The sequence below is a fragment of the Lactuca virosa genome, chromosome 2, assembly GCF_052849685.1.
Source record: "Lactuca virosa cultivar CGN04683 chromosome 2, Lactuca_virosa_CGN04683_v6, whole genome shotgun sequence".
In the NCBI taxonomy this organism is placed as follows: Eukaryota; Viridiplantae; Streptophyta; class Magnoliopsida; order Asterales; family Asteraceae; genus Lactuca; species Lactuca virosa.
The window spans coordinates 281,523,264-281,546,581 of NC_136427.1; the positions used below are offsets into that span (position 1 = coordinate 281,523,264).

The window sequence follows — 23,318 nt, forward strand, 5'->3', positions numbered from 1 at the left end:
ATGTTTTTTTTTTAAACTGAAAATATGGGGAAAATTGTGTGTATTAAGAAGTGAAGTGGTAGGTGTTATGGTTTGTTGGTGAGTCCAAGGAGTCTTGTCTGAAGTCCTGTTCCATGAGAGGAAGGCCCTCACGCAACTTGATGGCTGGTTCCCAGCCTAACAACTCCTTGGCCTTGGTGATCACCGGCTTTCTTTGGCGAGGATCATCCGGTGTGTTGTCTACATGTTTAATTTCTACTTTTGGGTTGATCAACTGCATAATAAATAAACCCATGATGCATTCATTCATTCATTCATTCATTGCATGTACTGTTTTATTATAACAAAAAAAAAGACCAATTGCAGTTTTAAGTAACAAACCTCTTTGACAGTCTCAGCAAGTTCAATCATGGTGAATTCGCCTGGATTTCCAATGTTGATTGGCCCTGTATGGCTTCCTTCCATAATTTTTATTAGACCAGGAACCTGGTAATTAGTAAACATAACAAGTTAACCACTTTAAAGTTTGATTTGCAATGTAAGTAGAAGAATATACAAGTTGTTTGTATGTAGTAGTAGTAGCTTACCATGTCAGAGACATAACAGAAACTTCGAGTCTGAGTTCCAGGTGATTGAACAGTTAACGCCTCATTCCTGCAATTGGTAATTAATTGAGTGACAACATTAGAGTCAAGATGAAACAAACACAAAACAAGCCAAGCCCCAAGAGGGAGGGGTGGGTAAAACTAAAAGTGAAAGATGTAAAATGTGTATTATGTATTATGTTGTTACCGGCATGCTTGAGCTATGAAATTGCTGACAACACGACCATCATCGATGTTCATTCTTGGACCATATGTATTGAATATCCTAGCAATCCTTATTTCTGTTCAATGCAACTTACTTAATTCTTATTTCAAACAATCTACCAATGTCCTAATAAGAAAAACAAAATACAAAATACAAACCACAATGCTATAAAGGGCTAGATTTTTTAAAGTACAATGCCTTAATAAGAAAAATATCGAGAGAAATGAAAGCGGGATGTTATAATATAATGATGTAATAGAGAGAAATAAATGCTACTCATCAATCAAGGATCATTTATGTACTCATCATAACAAAAAGGTAAGACAATGTTCACCTATTCCATGCTGCCTATGGTAATCAAACATCAAAGTCTCACCTACTCGCTTTCCCTCATCGTAACAACTCCTAACTCCTGCAATAGGCATAAGGTTACATAACAGATTGCCTTTTTTTTCTCATCACATGGTCACAGTAGCATGAAATGTATATTAAAGGGTATGTGAAAGTGTAAGCGTGGTTAAGTTTACCAATTGTATTGACATTTCCCCAATAAGTCTCATCCTGAGGATGAAGGGGATCTCCATAAACCTCTGAAGTTGATGTCAGCAATATTCTGTAAACATAACATAACAACAACATTATAAAATTCGTCTAACAAAAGTATAAATACAAAACACAAGTTTCTGACCTAGCTCCAACTCGTTTGGCTAGTCCCAACATGTTCAAGGTTCCAATCACGTTCGTCTTGATTGTTTGTTGATGTATGTATAAATATAAATTAATGCAAGAAATAGCAACACTTTCATTAATTTATTCATATTTCTTCCTATTTTTACTCAGTTATAGCAATGTCATCCACATAAGAAAAAGCTTTTGAAAGTTCAATTCTATAAATTGGTAGATTTTTCAAAGTACAAAATGCATTGATAACAAAACAAATAAAAATACATGCTATATCAGAAAGAACTGAAACATAAATATATGGAAGTATGTTGCTATACATTGCATTTAGCTCATCCATAAATCAGGCGAAAAAAGAAAGCAAATAAGGAACAACTTTTTTCTGGAAACAGGGGATGAAAAAAGAAAGAAGGAAAACTCGCATGGTGTAGAACTAGTTTCATGATTAACACAAGTAATTAAACTTAGGGAAATCTCCAGAAAAGTCCTAAAATTTTACCCTAATTTACGAAAAAGTCCCAAACTAAATTTTGTTTACGAAAAAACATAAATTACCGGTAAAAATGGCGAATTGACCCCTTTTTCCTGGTTTACCGGTTTCATTACTTACCTGTTTCATTAAAGTTCCATTATTTTACCATAATTTACGAATTAGTCCCAAACTAAAATTTAGTGATGATTTAGCCATTTTCTCCATGTAACGTACATTTTATCGGTTTCATTGTTGATTTAGACACCTAGTCATTAAATTTGTTGATAAGATGGATAAAATGGGTTATATGGTGCTACATTTACTGTAAAATTTGATATCCATCTCATGTGCTCATTTATGACTATGTATCTAGGTCAGCAATTAAACCAATAAAATGTGTGTTTCTAGGAAAAAAGGGCAGAAAATGAGTTGATGTCTGATGAGATGGATATATTAGGTTGCATATGGTTAGATAGACAATTTGAAATTTCTTATAAACATAAAAAATGACGCAGTTGTTGCTAGTTTGTGTCATTATTGCAGTTTACGTTGGATGCTAATATGAACGGACTCAAAGTTGCAACTACTATTAGCTTAATGCTTAAAAGAAATCAACAATGAGGCTCTGAGAGATCTCCACAAAGAAAGATTAAAGATCTTAATTCCCGTCCCCTCCCCAAGCCGGCCCTAGCCCTTATTTAAACATAAACGGAAATCACCATACTAGGAAACTTAATCACAAAAAATAAAGTCTATAATTAACTTTAATTAAATTACTAATCGCCCCTTGCGTTGGGTCTCTTATAAACTCGGGCCCATCTCCCTTGATTCATATCAATACCCTTCCCCTGAAAATCCACCTTGTCCCCAAGGTGGAAATCAGGAAATTGAGCTCGTATAACTTCGATATCCTCCCAGGTCGCCTCAACCTCTGGTAAATCCTTCCATTTCACCAAAACTTCCTGCTTTCCTTGATGTTTCCTCAACTTCAACACTTGTTCTGGCACTACCTGTACTTCCATAGTATCTGTCAATCCTTCTGGTTGTAACACCCGGATTTCCAGGTATATTATTTTAATTATTTATTTTTGTGAATCATTGACCTACTCGACGAGTAGGTGCTATAACCCGTCGGGTAGAAGCGGGGTGGCCACGTAAGTTTAATGAACTACTCGACGAGTCCATGAGTAGACTCGCCGAGTAGGCGCTGTGGGTGGAAACCCTAAATCCTCGGGCCTGTGCCCTATTTAAGGAACCTTATGGCCCTCATTTGCGGCTACCAGTCCAGAGAGAGAAACCCTAGTGAGCTTAAGTGTGTGGTGTGAGGAGAAAGGCTATTTTAATCCTTGTTGGTGTGGTTTTTGCAAAGAAGAAGGAGATTCCAACAAAAGAAGGTCAAGGGGGTTGCTATTATGTGATTTTAAGCAAGGAAACTCCATCTTTGAGGTATTAAATCGAACCATTTTCTGTTTTGGTGAAGAACCCTTGAATCTAGGGTTTTCTCTATCCTTTATTGGCTTGGATATGATGCTTATGATGTCCCTTTGAGTGTTAAACTCTGGATCTGGACCTTGAGAGATCCAGAGAGCCCCAACCTCCCTGCTTTATGCTACTTCCTTAGAGATATGAGCCTAGGTTGCCATTTTAGAGGCTATTTCACCAAAAGAAGCATATTGAACGTTGCATGAGTGTAAAGGTCGGACCTTTACGTGATTATTGAGTATGGTAAGGTCAGATCTATAGGTTAGAAAAACAGATATGACCTCAGAAGGTCATTTGAGTGTTGCCATGGAAGGAACTCGCCGAGTCTATAAGGGGACTCGACGAGTCGAGTCGGGCTGCCCCGCGATTCATGACCGGTGGTAACCCGTCGAGTGAAAGGTTAACTCGACGAGTCGAGTGAGGATCTATGAGGATTCGGAAGACACCGGACTCGCCGAGTCACACAAGTGTACTCGACGAGTCTGGTCAAAGTTTGACCATTGACTTGAGTTGACTTCAGTTGACCTTAGGGTTCTGGTCAAGCTAGTTCTAGAGAAAGATCTGGGAGGGGTAGAATGGTCTTCTACCCACTCCTTAGAAATGAGGACAAGAGAAAGTATTGATTAGAGATGTTATTATGTTGATAGGAGAAGGCTAGGTCGGGTTATCGAGCACGAGAGGTTATCTGACATCGTACGAGGTGAGTCTTCTCACTATACTTTACCTAGAGTGGTAATATGTGTGATCGGAAGTCTTATGTGTTATGAGGAGTATGTGATGTATGTTGTTATTTAACATGTATGTGCTATGTTATGTTATGAGTAGTATGTTATGGACCGGAAGGTCATTATGTTATGGACCGGAAGGTCATTATGATATGGACCGAAAGGTCAACCAGGATTGTGGGACGGAAGTCCCCTGAGACACATGGACCGGAAGGTCTTGTAGAGCTATAGCCTTGAGTGGTGTATGTGCGTATGTGGTATTTTGGGGAACTCACTAAGCATTTATGCTTACAGTGTTTGTGTGATGTGTTTCCGGTACCAGTGAGGATCGCGGAAAGGCGCCGGCATGATCTGTACACACTGATGGGATTTATGTATTAGAGATATTGGGATTTGTTTTATTATGATGACATGTGACACAATGGATTCTTATGATATCTTATGAATGACATTATGTTTTAAAAATGAAAAATTGTTTTGAAAATTTACGTTGTTACAAGTTGGTATCAGAGCCTTGGTTTGAGGGATTCAGATACACCTCTGGGCGTATCTGAACTCAAACTGAGGATTTGAGAAAGTTTTTCACAAAAGAAACAATTTTTCTAAAAAGTAAAAGAATTTGAGAAAAGCGGAAAGAAACAGTGTGTACGATTAGTCAGCGCCCGAACGGTGATTTCCCAAAATACCCTTACATTATGTGTTATGAGATATGATATGATATGTTATGTATGCTAGAGAAGGCTAGGTATTCATGTTAGGACTAGAGTGGCCTGATTTGTGATGCCTTAGCCTAGGAGATTACTGTTGTTATGAGATGTTTGAGAGTGAGTAGGTAGCAGTGAGGAGCTTATGAGGGGCCTACCGAAGGGTAGCCTGTGCTTAGCAAGAAGTAGAGTACTTGTGATCTGGGATCCTAGGAGGAGGACTTGGGGTGAATACTGATGCGGTGTGGACGGTAGTATAGGGCCCATACTACTGAAAACACCGGATCAGTGCGCAGTCCAAGTAAGAATCCTTAGGGTACTAAGGAACAAGTAGGGATGGGTTATCGAGTGCGTGCATACTCGAGCGATTCTCTGATATTTTTATGTTGTATTTCAGAGACATCATGGTTGGGACACGCCACAGAGCAGAGACCAGCGGCGTGAGTGATGAGGAGCTTCGTCAGATGATCCACGATGAGGTGGTTGCGGCTATCCGTGCAGAGATACCAGAGATGTTTGGGTCTATCAAGACCACTCTGATTGAGACGTTTGACGAGAGATACGCAGCGGTTACTGAGGCTACAGCCGCTGCAGCTACTGCAGCTGTTGCTGCTGCTAGACCTCAGGGGGGTGACTCATTGCTGTTCCGAGAGTTCAGCAACACGAAGCCACCAGAGTTTGATGGGACGCATGATCCGATTGCTGCGATGAGATGGATTTCTGACATTGAGGGATGCTTCTACACCTGCTCGTGTCGGGAGCATCTGAGAGTACGGTTCGCGCTGAACCAGCTTCGCTTGGGGGCGAAGGACTGGTGGAAGTTTGTGTCGGCGGATTTCACCCCTGCTGAGCTTACTGCGGTGACCTGGGAGAGGTTCACCACTATGTTTCGTGATGAGTACGTTCCCCCGGTGGAAAGGGAACGGCTGGCCCAGGAGTTCTTGTCCCTCAAGCAGGGTACTGATTCTGTTACTGTGATCACCAAGATGTTTCATGAGAGGGCGATGTTTTGCCCTGAGCATGTGTCTACCGAGCAGGCACGCATGAGCCGGTATTTAAGCATATTGAGGAGAGACATTCGCGAGTTCGTGGCGAACTCGACGTACCAGATGTTTGCCGAGCTTCAGGCAAATGCCCGGAAGAGGGAGATTGAGCTAGAGACTTAGGCCAGAGAGGAGGCCGAGTCTCAGAGGAGTGACAGGCGACCGGTACAGGTACAGCCGGTAGCCAAGCGGGCTAAGCCCGCTGATACGAGATCTGGAGGCCAGAAGGGCCGCACTTGTGGGAAGTGCGACAAGGGACATGATGGAGTGTGTCAGGCGGGTGCTTGCTACAAATGTGGCAAGGAGGGGCATATAGCCAAGGACTTCCCCAAGGGATTTATGGTTTGCTTTCATTGCAACCAGACGGGTCACCGGAGGGCCGAGTGCCCACAGCTGTCACAGGGATCAGCGCAAGGATCTACCCCTGCTACTGCACGAGCTACTGAGGGTCGGCCAGTGAAGGCCGAGGCACCGAAGGCTCGCGGGAGAGCCTTCCAGTTGACAGCGGAGGAGGTCCGTGCAACGCCCGATGTCGTGGCTGGTATGTATTCATTTATTTATTTATGCCGAGTTGTGATATTGTGCTTATATTGTGATATGCGTAGGTACTTTTCTTGTGAGTTCTGTACCTACTTTGGTGTTATTTGACTCGGGTGCGAGTCGATCATTTGTGTCGTTAGCATTTAGTCAACACATCAGTATTCGACGAGAGGCGTTGAGTCGACCTCTACGAGTTTCCATAGCTGACGAGCGAGCGGTGTATGCTACTAACGTGATTCGAGGATGTGTACTCGAGATCTTCAGTGTTGAGTTCCCGATAGATCTGGTCCCGATTGCGATGGGGGACGTTTGCGTTATAGTGTATATGGATTGGTTGAGCCGATTTGGGGCGGTTATAGACTGCGAGCGGCAGACGGTGGCGATACGAGACCCTAGTGGGGGAGTGCTGACTGTATATGGCGAGGGTACCCGATATGGGTCAGCATTTTGTTCGGCTGCCAGAGCAAGACAGAGTTTACAGCAGGGCTGCAGCGGGTTTGTAGCTTATGTGATGGATACACGGGTGGCAGCGGAGAGATCGAGTTCGATTGATGATGTTCCGATAGTGCGTGAGTTCCCGGATGTTTTTCCTGAGGAGTTGTCGGGTGTGCCTCCTGAGAGGCAGGTGGAGTTCCGTATCGATTTGGTTCTGGGGGCAGCGCCTATCGCAAAGGCGCCTTATCGCCTTGCGCCGCCAGAGATGCAGGAGTTATCCTCGCAACTTCAGGAGCTACTGGGGAAGGGGTTTATTCGACCGAGTAGCTCGCCGTGGGGAGCGCCGATCCTTTTTGTCAAGAAAAAGGATGGTTCACACCGGATGTGCATTGATTACCGGGAGCTGAACAAGTTGACGGTCAAGAACCGTTACCCCTTACCAAGAATCGATGATCTGTTCGATCAGTTACAGGGAGCGTCTTGGTTCTCCAAGATAGGTTTGAGGTCTGGATATCACCAGATGAGAGTGCGAGATGAGGATATCCAGAAGACGGCGTTCAGGACTCGTTATGGGCATTACGAGTTCGTGGTGATGCGTTTTGGTCTCACCAATGCACCGGCAACGTTCATGGATCTCATGAACAGGGTGTGCATGCCGATGTTGGATCGATCGGTGATCGTGTTCGTCGACGATATTCTGGTGTATTCGAGATCCCGAGAGCAGCATGAGGAGCATTTGAGAGAGATCCTCGCGGTTTTGAGATCGGAGAGGCTTTACGCCAAATTCTCCAAGTGTGATTTCTGGTTACGAGAGGTCCAGTTCTTGGGGCATCTCGTTAATCAGAATGGGATATTGGTCGATCCGACCAAGATTGAGGCGGTGATGAGTTGGGAGGTGCCGAGATCCCCCACCGAGATCAGGAGTTTTCTGGGGTTGGCCGACTACTATCGGAGATTTATCAAGGATTTCTCCAAGATTGTCGTGCCACTCACTAGGTTGACCTGGAAGGGCGTTGCTTTTACGTGGGGTCCAGAGCAGCAGGCCTCGTTTGAGACTCTTTGCCAGAAGCTGTGCGGAACCCCGGTGTTAGCCCTTCCAGAGGGAATGGAGGATTTCATGGTGTATTGTGACGCAATGATATCGGGGTTGGGTACGGTGCTTATGCAGAGAGGGCACGTGATAGCATACGCATCGAGGCAGCTGAAGCCTCACGAGGTGAGGTATCCCACCCACGATTTGGAGTTGGGGGCCGTGGTGTTCGCCCTCAAGATATGGCGTCACTATTTGTATGGGGTTCGGTGTATCATATACACGGACCACAAGAGTTTGAAGTACTTGATGGGTCAGCCCAACCTGAACATGCGCCAGAGGAGATGGTTGGATGTGGTAAAGGATTATGACTGCGAGATCCTGTACCACCCGGGCAAGGCTAACGTTGTAGCCGATGCCCTGAGCCGTAGGGCGGAGAGTGCTCCGATACGAGATATTTGTATGAGGATGACGGTGATGACTCCGGTGTTGGATGCCATCCGAGAGGCCCAGGCAGAGGCTGTGAGACCGGAGAACCGCAAGAAAGAGCGGGTGATTGGGCAGGTATCTGAGTTTGTTACCGATAGCCGAGGGCTTATGACCTTTCAGGGTCGGATATGGGTGCCGTTTACGGGCGGGGCACGTACCATCCTGATGGAGGAGGCGCACAGATCGAGGTTCTCGATCCATCCCGGGGCCACTAAGATGTATTTGGACCTGAAGAGAGAGTATTGGTGGCCCTGTATGAAGAGGGATGTGGCGTGGTTTGTTGAGAGGTGCATGACCTGTCGCATGGTTAAGGCTGAGCACCAACGTCTGCATGGCAAGTTGCAGCCACTCGAGGTTCCCCAGTGGAAGTGGGAACAAATTTCCATGGATTTTATCACCAAATTACCGAGGACCGCGAGGGGTGTCGATGCAATTTGGGTGATTGTTGAACGGCTGACGAAGAGCGCTCACTTCCTTGCTATCAGCGAGAGCTCTTCCGCAGAGAGACTGGCAGAGATGTATGTGAGAGAGGTGGTATCGCGGCATGGAGTACCGATCTCGATTGTGTCAGATCGAGATGTACGTTTCACTTCCAGATTCTGGAAGAAATTCCATGAGGAGTTAGGTACGAGGTTGCATTTCAGCACCGCTTACCACCCACAGACGGATGGACAGAGTGAGCGGACGATCCAGACACTCGAGGACATGGTTCGAGCATGTGTGTTGGACTTCGGAGGAAGTTGGGACACGTACTTACCATTGGCTGAGTTTTCCTATAACAACAACCACCATTCGAGCATTGGTATGCCTCCTTTCGAGTTGTTGTATGGGAGGAGGTGTCGGACTCCCATCTGCTGGGGGGAGGTTGGGCAGCGAGTGATGGGTAGCACTAAGATAGTGCTTCAGACGATTGAGCAGATACAGCAGGTCAGGCAGAGATTGTTGACAGCCCAGAGTCGCCAGAAGAATTATACGGATAGGCGACCATCCGAGCTTGAGGTCCAGGTTGGAGACTTCGTACTCCTGAAGGTATCTCCTTGGAAAGGAGTGATCCGATTCAGGAAGAGGGGCAAGCTAGGACCCCGGTACATTGGTCCTTTCAGGGTGACCGCGAGGGTGGGCAAGGTAGCGTATCGTTTAGAGCTACCTGCGGAGTTGAGCCAGATACATGATACCTTCCACGTGTCTCAGTTGAGGAAGTGTATAGCCGACGAGTCGACGGTAGTAACACTAGAAGATATTCAGGTGGATGCAAGCCTGAATTATGTTGAGAAACCGATCGCGATCTTGGATCGGAGAATCAAGGTTCTGAGGAACAAGGAGGTGTCCCTGGTTCAGGTCCAGTGGCAACATCGGAAAGGGTCCGAGCTGACTTGGGAGCCGGAGTTGGAGATGCGGGAGCAGCATCCAGAGCTGTTTGCAGAGCGAGACTGCGAGGGTGAAGTCTGATTCTAGTGGGGGAGAATTGTAACACCCGGATTTCCAGGTATATTATTTTAATTATTTAATTTTGTGAATCATTGACCTACTCAACGAGTTGGTGTTATAACTCATCGAGTAGAAGCGGGGTGGCCACGTAAGTTTAATAAATTACTCGACGAGTCCATGAGTAGACTCGCCAAGTAGGCGCTGTGGGTGGAAACCCTAAATCCTTTGGCATGTGCCCTATTTAAGGAACCTTATGGCCCACATTTGCGGCTACCAGTCCAGAGAGAGAAACCCTAGTGAGCTTAAGTGTGTGGTGTGAGGAGAAAGGCTATTTTAATCCTTGTTCGTGTGGTTTTTGCAAAGAAGAAGGAGATTCCAGCAAAAGAAGGTCAAGGGGGTTGCTATTCTGTGATTTCAAGCAAGGAAACTCCATCTTTGAGGTATTAAATCGAACCCTTTTCTGTTTTGGTGAAGAACCCTTGAATCTAGGGTTTTCTCTATCCTTTATTGGCTTGGATATGATGCTTATGATGTCCCTTTGAGTGTTAAACTTTGGATCTGGACCTTGAGAGGTCCAGAGAGCCCCAACCTCCCTGCTTTATGCTACTTCCTTAGAGATATGAGCCTAGGTTGCCATTTTAGAGGCTATTTCACCAAAAGAAGCATATTGAACGTTGCATGAGTGTAAAGGTCGGACCTTTACGTGATTATTGAGTATGTTAAGGTCAGATCTATAGGTTAGAGAAACAGATCTGACCTCAGAAGGTCATTTGAGTGTTGCCACGGAAGGAACTCGCCGAGTCCATAAGGGGACTCGACGAGTCGAGTCGGGTTGCCCCGCGATTCATGACCGGTGGTAACCCGTCGAGTGAAAGGTTAACTCGACGAGTCGAGTGAGGATCTATGAGGATTCAGAAGACACCGGACTCGCCGAGTCACACAAGTGTACTCGACGAGTCTGGTCAAAGTTTGACCATTGACTTGAGTTGACTTCAGTTGACCTTAGGGTTCTGGTCAAGCTAGTTCTAGAGAAAGATCTGGGAGGGGTAGAATGGTCTTCTACCCACTCCTTAGAAATGAGGACAAGAGAAAGTATTGATTAGAGATGTTATTATGTTGATAGGAGAAGGCTAGGTCGGGTTATCGAGCACGAGAGGTTATCTGACATCGTACGAGGTGAGTCTTCTCACTATACTTTACCTAGAGTGGTAATATGTGTGATCGGAAGTCTTATGTGTTATGAGGAGTATGTGATGTATGTTGTTATTTAACATGTATGTGCTATGTTATGTTATGAGTAGTATGTTATGGACCGGAAGGTCATTATGATATGGACCGGAAGGTCATTATGTTATGGACCGGAAGGTCATTATGATATGGACCGAAAGGTCAACCAGGATTGTGGGACGGAAGTCCCCTGAGACACATGGACCGGAAGGTCTTGTAGAGCTATAGCCTTGAGTGGTGTATGTGCGTATGTGGTATTTTGGGGAACTCACTAAGCATTTATGCTTACAGTGTTTGTGTGATGTGTTTCCGGTACCAGTGAGGATCGCGGAAAGGCGCCGGCATGATCTGTACACACTGATGGGATTTATGTATTAGAGATCTTGGGATTTGTTTTATTATGATGACATGTGACACAATGGATTCTTATGATATCTTATGAATGACATTATGTTTTAAAAATGAAAAATTGTTTTGAAAATTTACGTTGTTACACATGTCCATGACGACAATGCCACAAGCATGGTGTATCCATACTATTGGAAGAATCGACACACAACACATCATTTCCTAAGTTATCTACAACCATCACAGTTTCATATATTCCATTACAAGGCAATGCTTCAAAATATAAAACACTATTAAGATAAGAATAAATAGGACTTTCATTATCAAATGAATATCTAAATCCTTGTCTATATAAACCATGAAATGAAATGATGTTTCTTGCCATATCTGGCGAATAGCAACAATTGTTTAAATTTAAACCTAATCCATTACTAAGCACTAAGGAATAAACTCCGATCTTGGTGACAGACGACGATCTTCTGTTTCCCATGATTAGATTTATCCTTCCATGCTCCACATCCCTATTTCTTCTTAGTCCCTACAAATAAGAACATATGTGAAAACCACATCCTGTATCAAGAACCCAAGAAGTAGCATGCGATGAATCATTAGATTTAATTGTGTAAATACCTGCGAAAGATGGCTTGATCTTCCCATCCTTGATGGCTTGCATATATTCTAGGCAGCTTCTCTTCCAATGCCCTATCTTGTGGCAGTGGTGGCACTCTGCCTCCTTAGGGTTAGAGTTGGGTTTAGCAGAACCAACTTTGGTTCCACTAGAAGAGGTACCATCTTGGGACTTTCCCTTGTGGTGGCTCTTTGAGGGAGCCTTCCTTTTCTTACCCTTCCCTTGCCCTATTGCCAAGACAGGGGCAGCAGCGGGAGTTGGAGTTGATGCAACATATTTGTCCTTGAGGTTGCTCTCAGCAGTCCTCAACAAGCCCTGAAGCTTGCTCAAAGAGACCTCCTCCTTGTTCATGTGGTAGGTCATGCGGAACTGGCTATAACAGGAAGGCAAGGAATGAAGGATGATGTCAATTGCCAGCTCTTCATCAAAGTTCACATTCAACTTTAGCAGGCGATCGACATATCTCTGCATCTTTTGAAGATGAGCGGTAAGGGACTCTCCATTACCCATTTTGGTAGTGATCATCGAAGTGATGATCTCGTACCTTTCTTGCCTAGCGCTCTGGTGGTACCGGTCCAGCAGATCTTGATGCATCTCATATGGGTACATGTCCTCATAGGACTTTTGGAGTTCTGCAGTCAAAGTCGCCAGCATGATGCAATGAACTTTCGTGACATTACGCTCGTGGGCCTCAAAGGCCGCGATCTCTTTAGCAGCAGCAGTGTTGATGTCAATCTCCTTCAGCTTCTCATCGAGGACATACTCTTTGTCCTCGTAACGAGTGACCATTCGAATGTTGCAGATCCAATCATTGAAATTGGTCCCGTCAAAGATCACTCTCCCACACAAGTTCATGAGTGAGAACGAGCCACAGGAAGTTGAACCAGAAGCGTTGTTGTTGACGTTCGACATCTAAAAAGAACAAAGAACAAAGTTTGATCAGAAATGAATCCCTAATTAAACACCCAAATGAGAAATTAGGGCTAGGATCCAACAACATTATTTACAAATTTGAAGAGGGATGCCGTAATCTAACAAGTAAATAATGTGAAGGTAAGTGAATGACGATTCACTAATTCTCCATCATGAAAAACGAAAACGAAAAAGAGATTAAGTTTTAAATGTATTGAAAACTCCTAGATCTTTCGAGATTCATTGAACTTTTCAATGGCATGTTTAAATCTCGATATGCCCCTCTGGTTTGTGACTGGGTTGCCGAGGATCACAAAGCGGGTGTGAATAACCATGCAAATGTACATGGTCCCCTCATTGTTACAGTCACCTATTCGATGTGCCGGTTAGCCACGCACACTCCATCAAACTATGACAAACATTGAGTCACCCTTTTCCACCTTTTCTTAGAGCCCAATTAGTGTGTCAGTTAACCACACACGCTCCACTAACGTCTTAGCAAGGGTACAAAGTGTAATTTCATGGAATTGCATCAATTCAATTTTTCCTAAAGTAACTAAGATTGGGAATTGTTTGAAAAACATTTAGTTACTATTATAATTCATTATACTTATTAATGAGAAAGGTTTGCCCTATCCTACCTGTTCGGCTAACGACCCTCCACCAATCAAGGAAGCGGTGGGAGAGAGTGGACATCCATTAAACGGCCATTTTATAGGCCATAACCTTATACCCACCTTATAGATCGTCTTCGTGAATGAGGCCTACTAACGGTAAGACTAGCTTAATCTTATATATATATATATATATATATATATATATATATATATATATATATATATAATTATTAATCTTATAATATTATAATAGTATAAGAGTGTATTTTAAACATTTCAAAATACTAGAGTTTTAATCATATTTGAAATTTTCGAAAATTATAACCTTTTAATTTTAAAATCTTAAATATTTAAAACATTGATGTAGTAATTATCCCAAAATTAAACAATTAATTTGAATTATCAAATCTTGAAAGATTATCTATTAAATTAACAATTAATTTAACCTAATCCCTTAAATCCCCTCAAATTCGAAAATTTGGATGGGATAATTCAAAAATCTTTAATTACCATATTAAACGATTAAATGGATAATTAAGAGATATGGCATTATCCAAATCCCTTAAATTTAGGAATCTTATCTTGGGGAGGAGGCAATTTCAAAAACCCTAGGGTTGGATAACCCTAAAATTCGAAATCTTGGAGGCTAAGGAAAGGGTTTGGGAAACCCTATCAAATTTCGAAATCTAGGGTTTATGAACCATAATTTTGAAAATCATGCCTTTAGGGTTTATTGGCTATAAACCCTAATATGTCAAATTCATACTTTTGAATAAAACTAATTGAAAACAAAAACTAAACGCTCTGATACCACTGATGGGTTTTATACAAACAATCCTATGTGTGCATGCAACCCTAGATATGGATCTATGTTTTCACTATTAGTCATACAACATTATGAACACAAAAAGAAACCTAGCATGCTCCTAGTAATTTCGAAAATCATAAGGAAGAATGAATTACATACCTCTTGTTGTTATATAGTAATAACAACTTGTTTCTTGAATCTTCTTATCTTTGAAAGCAAGTACCATAAGTGTAGTACCTCTAATGCCTCACAAACACCAAGAGCAATTGAAGAAGCAAGAGAGAGAGAGAGAGAGAGAGAGAGAGGGGGGAGAGGTAAAATTTGGCTCTAGGAACTCTAGGGATCAAGTGGTCGAATTTCTTATGCCAAGGGTCCATTATATAGGTGTAGGAATTAGGGCTTTAGTCCTTATCCTTATCTGGTTGCTTAGCCACCAAGCAGCCCAAGGATAATTCTAGAAGGCCTATCTTTGGACGAATTCTAAGGCCTTTAACCCCTTGAATTCGTCCACCCTATCCCATAGGGTTTCCTTGCCCAACTTTGTAACTATCACATAATTACAGTTCAGTCCCCTTAGTTCAATTAACTTCTTTTAATCACAAAATTAATTTCTTAATTAATTATTGACCAATGTTAATTAAACAAATATGATTTCTCTCTTAATATATTATTCTTATAATATATTAATAAATCATAATAACCTCTTTCTCTATTATTTCTCCAGTCAAGTTGCTTTGGTGAAGGCAACCCAAAAGGACCATGCACAACCGGGTCAAGTACTTACCAAATATGGTTACGGGCTTAGACACTAATCCAACAGTCTCCCACTTGGATAAGTCTAGTAACCATCTTCGGCTCATGTATCGTCTTCGGCTCAGTCCATGAGGTCATAGCTAATATTTTCGCCGGATCAGCCATGACACCGTCTTTTGTCACTATCTGCCCAAGGTATTCCACCCTATCTTGACCAAAAACACACTTCTTGCAATTACAAAATAGGCCCTTAGTTCTAAGGCATCCAAAAACCCGTGTAAGGTGCTCCCGATGCTCATCTATCGACCGACTGTAGATCAATATATCGTCAAAGAGGACGAGAACGAATTTACTCAGATACGGGCGAAACACTTTGTTCATAAGTGCTTGAAACGTTGATGGGTCATTGGTCAACCCAAAGGGCATCACAAGGAATTCATAATGCCCTTCGTGGGTCCAGAGTGTCGTCTTTTGAATATCTCCCGGTTTCATCCGAATCTGATGGTACCCGGATTTTAAGTCAAGTTTGCTGAAAATAACCGCGCCATGTAGTTCATCGAGCAATTCGTCAATAACAGGGATAGGAAACTTGTCTAATATTGTTGCCTTGTTAAGAGCCCGGTAGTCGATGCAGAATCGCCAACTGCCATCTTTCTTTTTCACTAATAACATCGGACTGGAAAACGGACTAGAACTTGCTCGAATTACCCCTGTTGTAAGCATCTCCTCAATGAGTTTTTCCACCTCGTCCTTCTGCAGTTGTGGATATCGATAGGGTCGTACATTGATCAGTTCGGTCCCGACCCTCAGATTAATGGCATGCTCGTGTCCACGAGATGGGGGTAAACCTGCAGGTAGTATAAAACATCAGCAAAATCAGTTAGTAAGTCGTCCAAATCCGGTTGCACTTGTGATGATGGTCCCGTAGCAACAACTAAATTCTGAAACTCGACCAAGTAACCTCGGTTACTCCTGGAAGGTCGCAAACTAGCGCTTGTAATGATGTCTCTGCTCTAGTCAACCCTGGCTCCCCCTTTAGTGTGACCTTCTTTCCTTCTGCTACAAAAGACATAGTGAGTTCTCTCCAATTAACGCGTGTATCGCCTAGAGTGCGCAACCATTTAATTCTTAGAATTAAATATGTACTCCCGAGCTCTAAAGGATAGAAATCACTTGTCATTTGGTAGCCTGGAAGAGACAAAACCATTCGTCTACACAACCCATAACTCTTTTCAAATTTCCCGCTTCCCATCATCACCACTGTTTCGCGCGTGCCTTTCACTGTGAGACTTATATTTCCCACTAGAGGTAGTGAAATGAAGTTATGGGTCGCTCCACTATCAATAAGTACCACCACCTCGATCCCACTGATATGCCCTCTGAGTTTCATGGTCTGCGGTGTAGTCAACTGTAACATCCCGAAATTCAGGTACAACTATTTAACCCTTCTCTTTTGTCAAGTTGTCAAGATTAGCCCTTGAGTGGAAATTATAGCAAATGAGTACGCTGGGCGTACTCAAGAGTACGTTGCGCGTACTCATGTGCTTATTTTGGACGCGGACTCGCCTAGGTACGCTGGGCGTAGTTGGCCCAGGTGCAAAACCCTAATTGTGGCTTGAGAGCTATAAAAGGAATGAGATGGTCTTGTCCCCAGCCACCATCCCTCAGAGAGAAACCCTAGAAGAGCAACTTTATCGTTCTAAAGCTAGTGTGTGTGTTCTTGAGCAAGAAAGTGCCTTTGTGTGTTAGTAAAGAAGAAGAGGAGGTTCTTGTGGAGGCTAGAAGTTGGAGTACAAGCTTGGATCTGAGTTCTACAGAGGGAGGAGCTTCACTTGGAGGTATAAAGCTCAAAGCTTTACTTGTTATTTTTGGTTTGTGCTTTATGGACCATTTCTAGGGTTAAAGTCCCAAAGGTGGAGACTTTATGAGCATAAAGGACTCCATGGACCTAGATCTGTCCCATTTCAGCGATATTTGTGTTATAGATCCATAAAGTTTCCATCTTGGTCGTTGATATGAGGTCATGCTTGTATTATGAGCTTTCTAGAGTTGGGTAATGGAATGTTATGGGTGTTAGTGACTTGTCCAGCCATGCAAAGGCTTAAAGTCACCAACTTTATGGATTAAGAGGCTTAGAAATGGTCAGATCTAAAAGTTGGGTGTGGGTCTTAACTGTTTAAGATCTCAAGAGCTAAGGAGTCTGAAACTGGGAGTTACGCTGGGCGTAATCCCAGTACGCGCGGCGTAGGGGGTCGCGTTCCCCGTTTCTGTGAGGTCGCCGGGTACGCCCAGCGTACAGGCTTGGTACGCGCAGCGTAACCCGGAGAGTTGACTTTTGTTGACTTTTAGGGTTTGGTCAACAATTGGACTTTTGGGACCATTGAGGGGTAAAATGGTCTTTTAACCTTCTGAGAGGACATAGGAAGGGATTAGTCTAGCCTTGAGAGCCGTTAATGATTTGAAATAATTACTTTATGTGATTAGGCGGGGCTAGGTCGTTGTTTCGAGATTCAGGGATATCGAGCACGTGAGTTACTAGACATCATACGAGGTGAGTCTTCTCACTATACTGTACCTGGAAGGGTACTTATGTGTGACCGGAAGGTCTTGTATGCTATGATGTATGTGCTATATGCGGTTATGTGATATGTATGTGCTATGTATGATTATGTATGATATGGACCAGAAGGTCAAGAGGTTACGGACCGGAAGGTCGACACGGGTAGGACCGGAAGGTCTACCGGGATTTGGGACGGGAGTTCCCTGAGACACATGGATCGGAAGATCCTACAGAGTTGTGGCCTGGAAAGACGTATGTGTGGCATGTGGTATTTTGGGGAACTCACTAAGCATTTATGCTTACAGTTGTTATGATATGTGTTTCAGGTACTAGCGAGGACCGTGGGAAGGCGCCGGCATGATCCGTACACACTTATGGAGTTTATGTTATTGAGATTCTGGGACATGTTTTTGTTATGACACAGTGACACATTATGTTTTGTGATTATCATGTGAATGAAAGTATGATTTAAAAATGAAAAATTGTTTTGAAAATTTACGTTGTTACATCAACCCCATAACCGAACTAGCCGAAACAAATATCATGTCAAGATGAGCATTCTCCGGCCTCCGGGTCCTCTTCCTCCTCTTCACTACCTTCTTCATCGACCAACAACACCTGTAATGTTTTTTCAGTAATGTTTTTCCAGGGCATTTGTGTCCCGATCTGAACTTTCCGTCACAACTAAAACACAATCCTTTGGCTCGTTTTGCAGCTATTTCTGCTTCTGTCAACCGTTTAAAAGGTGCTTTAGTGATTGTGGTTACCTTCTACTCAGGCCCCACGATTTGGGCTAACGGTTTGACAAAACTAACATGAGGTCGAGTAGTGGCGCTCCTGGTTATCCCCTTCTCGGTTATCGAATCTGTACCCGAGTGGCTCTCATCAATCAACAATGTTAGTCTGATTGTTTAACTAAGGCCTACTGGTTGTGAATTAAGCACCGATGTTCTTAACTCGGGTTTAAGTCCCTTAATGAAATTTCCTTCCAGAATTGGTTCAGGTATACCACTCAGTTGGGCTGCCAATGCTTCAAATCTGCCAACATACTCGCACGCAGTGTCTTTTTGAGTAAGTTTTAGGAATTGTTCATGTAAACTTCCATTTAGCGAGGGTTGGAACCGGTCAAGCAATCTAATTTTGAGTTCGTCCCAACTACAGCATGGCGGACGCTGCTTATTCCAACGATACCAAGCCAACACTGGTCCTTCCAAACATAATACCGTGGCCCTGAGTTTTTCTATAAACGAAACCAAACCCTGGATCTCAAAGAAACGTTCAACCTTGTATACCCATCCAAATGCATCTTCACCTTCAAATAATGGCATCTTTAGCTTTCGCAGGCGATAATCTGTTCCCGGTACCCATCCTCCTCCATTTTTGTGGCCACCCGTAAGGTCTTGGTTAAATACATGGCTCTCGTTATAACCCATGGGTTCATACTGGTCTTCCCCCCCCCCACCCCGTGTCCAAGTAGGTCTGTTTACCTCGACCGTTACTTGAACCCAAGACGTCTCCGAATGTAAATGGTGTGGGTTGGCCCCTTTGATCCTCCCTTCCAAACTGGGCAAGGTGGGGCTGGTGTTGGAACGATCTGTCCGTCAGGTGTGTGGTCAATGTCGGGATCGGTATAGATGTCACTGACTGGAACAACGACGGTGGTGGTGGTGGTAGGCTCGATGATGGTGGCGGTGGATGGGTCTGACTTGTTGATGAAGAAATCAGTGGTGGTACGCTAGAAGTTTGCGAAACCTTCAAGAGCAATCCCATCAGTTCCGCATGCCTTTGGTCTGCAATAACATGTCTCTTTTCTGCATCTGCCTTGATCGAATTAATCTCCTGCTTCATCTCCTCCAATCGGTCGCGATCACCATCGGAGGTCGAATCTTTGGTGCTTTCGGAACGAGTGACTGGTTTTGTCATGGATCTGATTTATAAATCTGATGAACAATAACGTTGTGAACAGTGCTCTAGGAACGTCGCTCTGATACCAATTTGATATGAACGGAATCAAAGCTGCAACTACTATTAGCTTAATGCTTAAAAGAAATCAACAATGGGGCTCTGATAGTTCGAGATTCAGAGAGATATCCACAAAGAAAGATTAAAGATCTTAATTCCCGTCCCCTCCCCAAGCCGGCCCTAGCCCTTATTTAAACATAAACGAAAATCACCATACTAGGAAACTTAATAAAAACAAATAAAGTCTATAATTAACTTTAATTAAATTACTAATCGCCCCTTGCGTTGCGTCTCTTATAAACTCGGCCCCATCTCCCCTGATTCATACCAGATGCATTTTATATTCCAAAAGAATATACAGTATATCAAGATATCAAGTTTTATGGTAAACATAACATTATATAACCCAACTTATCTATCTCATCAGCTCATTTAATGATTAAGCGTCCAGATCGGCAATGAAACCGGTAAAATGTATGTTACATGGATGAAATGGCTAAATCATCACAAAATTTTAGTTTGAGACTTATTCATAAATTATGGTAAAATAATGGGACTTTAATGAAACTGGTAAGTAATAAAACCGGTAAACCGGGAAAAATGGGTCAAATCGTTATTTTTACCAGTAATTTATGTTTTTCGTAAACAAATTTTAGTTTGGGACTTTTTCGTAAATTATGATAAAATTTTAGGACTTTTCTGGAGATTTCCTTTAAACTTAAGTCTCGATTAGATACCTTCACAGCATTGTATTTGTAAAATATTAGGGAAGCAGGACATGCTAGCGGCGCAGCTTGTTGCCCGTTTGCCTTCGATCGATATGTATTGAACTAGTCTAATATAATTTAATAGAGAGTGAAAAAAAAAAAAATGGTTCTGTGATGTTTGTATCATAAAGAATATGGTTTACAGTTATAATAAGCAATGCATATTGCATAGAGTTAAAAGAAAAAGTAAACTATAATAATTGGTTAATCTAATAGTATCAATATCTTGCATAATTAGAACACATACCATGACGAATAAGCTCAAATATTGGGTGACCAAACCGTTGTCTAAGGTTATCCTTTGATCCAGTAAAGTAATTATCCACTACTATCACCTGAGTTAGTATAATCCTTGAGTACCAAAACAACAGCAATGTCACCAAAACATGTTTAAAGAAAATGCGCCTCATTTTTTTCATTTTGCATCAATCTGTCCACCAAGTGAGAACCAATGAAACCAGCTCCTCCGGTAACCAATATTCTCATGTTGGCCTGAAAATGTTACAATCAGACACGATTCAGCTTTCAAGTGACTACAATCTCCTCAAACGAACACACATAATGATTTCAAGATACCTTTCCTTTCGGTATCAATATCAAGATTGCTCACAATTCCAATGATTACTTATAATATGATGTGCAGCTAGCATCTTTTAAAAGAAATATTGTACCCTAAAAGATCAAGAACAACTGAAATTGTACCTGGAAAAACTTGGCATTACATAAGGGAGATGGATTCGGAGGTGGTTTTGGAGGAGCGGCCGGTGTGCGTGGCGCACCATGCGTCTAGGTCGACCAACTAATCAATACTTTCAAGTTCACCTCGACTTTACTCGATTATGTATTGATTACCTCAAATTCGAAATACAAATATGATTAAGCTCGTGGGATTTGGCTCGACTAAGCTTACTTATATAATATATGAATAAAATAAATGTATAAGTTTGACTAATTTCAATTAATGTTGTGAACTTAACGAGCCAGGTATTTTGATACTCGAACTAGAGTTAAATCGAGTCAGTCCCGTGTATCTCATGAGTTGTCTTGACTTGGTTGGTTTCTTGGAACTGTACTTCAATTTAACGACTCCAGTCAATCTTTATTTTATTTTAATTTTTATTTTTTTGAACAACAAGAAAGATTTTATTACAAAAATTAAGCAAGCGAGTGGCTAGAAGAAAGTTACAAGCATACCCAAGACGGGTTAGTACACCAATCAAGCCATTTAATTTGATCATCCTTTCTACTTCTATTTTTATGCCAGAAATAAACATACAATTGCACTTCACTCGATAAAATTTTGGTTTGCTTAACCTTGTTGTTAAAGATACGATCATTCCTATAACACCGAAGGACCCAAATGAGAGCAAAGATAACAACTGACTTCACACTCCCCATCATGGTTCTGCATAACGAACTAGAAGTGATATCAAACATCTCATCAATCGACTGTGAATTGATTGGGATAACCGGCCACCAGAGGTTTGTGTGAGCTGCTACTTCCTTTACAATAGAACATTCCAAAAATAGGTGATGGAAACTAAAAGCAAACCACTATCCGGACATGAATTGTAGTTATGGAGGTGTTTGTTATATGTGAGAAGAGATCATGAATGTATATGATGACATTGAGAAGGTGCAATATGACAATGAACTTCTGATAATTCTGTTTCACTTGTTTGGAATTGTGTTTATAATTTTATGGAAGAATATGCATGCTCTCTATCAACTTGACAATGACCATAATCAGAGCATAAACTAGAGAAAATAAAGTGATAAAAATAAGAGAAAAGGGAGACCAATGAATAAACATAGAATGACAAGCCCCCCAATAGCTTCTTCTCCAGTTGTTGGAAAATCCGGCATGTCTTTAAAGTAGCTTGAAAGAACTCTTCTGTAATCGAATGCCTCCACAAATATCAGCTTTCGCATTGTTCCAGGCCTCAAATCCTTTATCATTAACAAAACAGAATGTAGAATTTTCTATGCCACATGAAATTGGGGAAAAAAAACATTAAAGTGACAAACATGTTTACTTGGTAAAGAATTTGAGTCATGACTTTGGCATTAGAGGGAAGTCGTACAACAAGTAAGCATCCAAGCCTGTTTGGGTAATGATCTTGAAGAAGAGCCACACATGATTTAAATGTTTGTAGCGGGAATTCAAACCGGGATAGTCTAGAACAATCTAACAAAACAGTAATATGAGGATTTTCTGGATGAACCAAATTTACAACCCCGTATTCGACCTGTGAAACTGATATATAAAATATATATCATATATGGTTTCAAACATTTGATTAAACACGGAAATTAAATTGCACGAAATATTACTACCAATAAAGATATTGAAATAGAAAAAACATAGAAAAGTTATGAGGAAGTAGCTACTGCATTAATTGCATACCGACTGCTCTAGCAAACTCCGCTTGGTCATCTGAATCCAAAGTAGAACCTGCGAGTCCAATCCGTATAACGAGGGTAGGTCGTTGCATTACATCAGATCCATGCCAAAAGACCAAATTGCCCCATGCGTCAAGTTCTTGTTGTGAAAGCATAGTGTATTTACACCTCCATTGAATGGTTTTTTCAACCGATGATAAAAACTTTGCAAAGTCACCACCAAAGGCATCATGGAACCTACGAAGTTCATCCTCATTAAGCCTACATCAATCATCCAGTTTTAAAAATAATGCATAATTCTTGTCAGTTGAATAAATTGTGGAAAAAAAATGTGAAAACATTGTTCCATAAATATAAATAACTGAGAGTACCTCTCTGGTATAGTAATACCCTTCTCTTCAAGCTCTGCATAGAGTGACACCAACCAATCTTCCATAACACTCATGAAACTGCATAAATAAACTTCTTTAAATAACCAAAAGTGGTCTAACGAAAAGCATTTACACAAATAACTA

General features: G+C 42.1%; 1 pseudogene; it reads right to left on the minus strand.

Annotated features, from left to right (window-relative positions):
• Positions 1–43: 43 nt before the first annotated feature.
• Positions 44–22,958, minus strand: LOC145158568 (UDP-glucuronic acid decarboxylase 5-like; annotated as a pseudogene).
• Between the last annotated feature and the right edge of the window lie 360 nt (positions 22,959–23,318).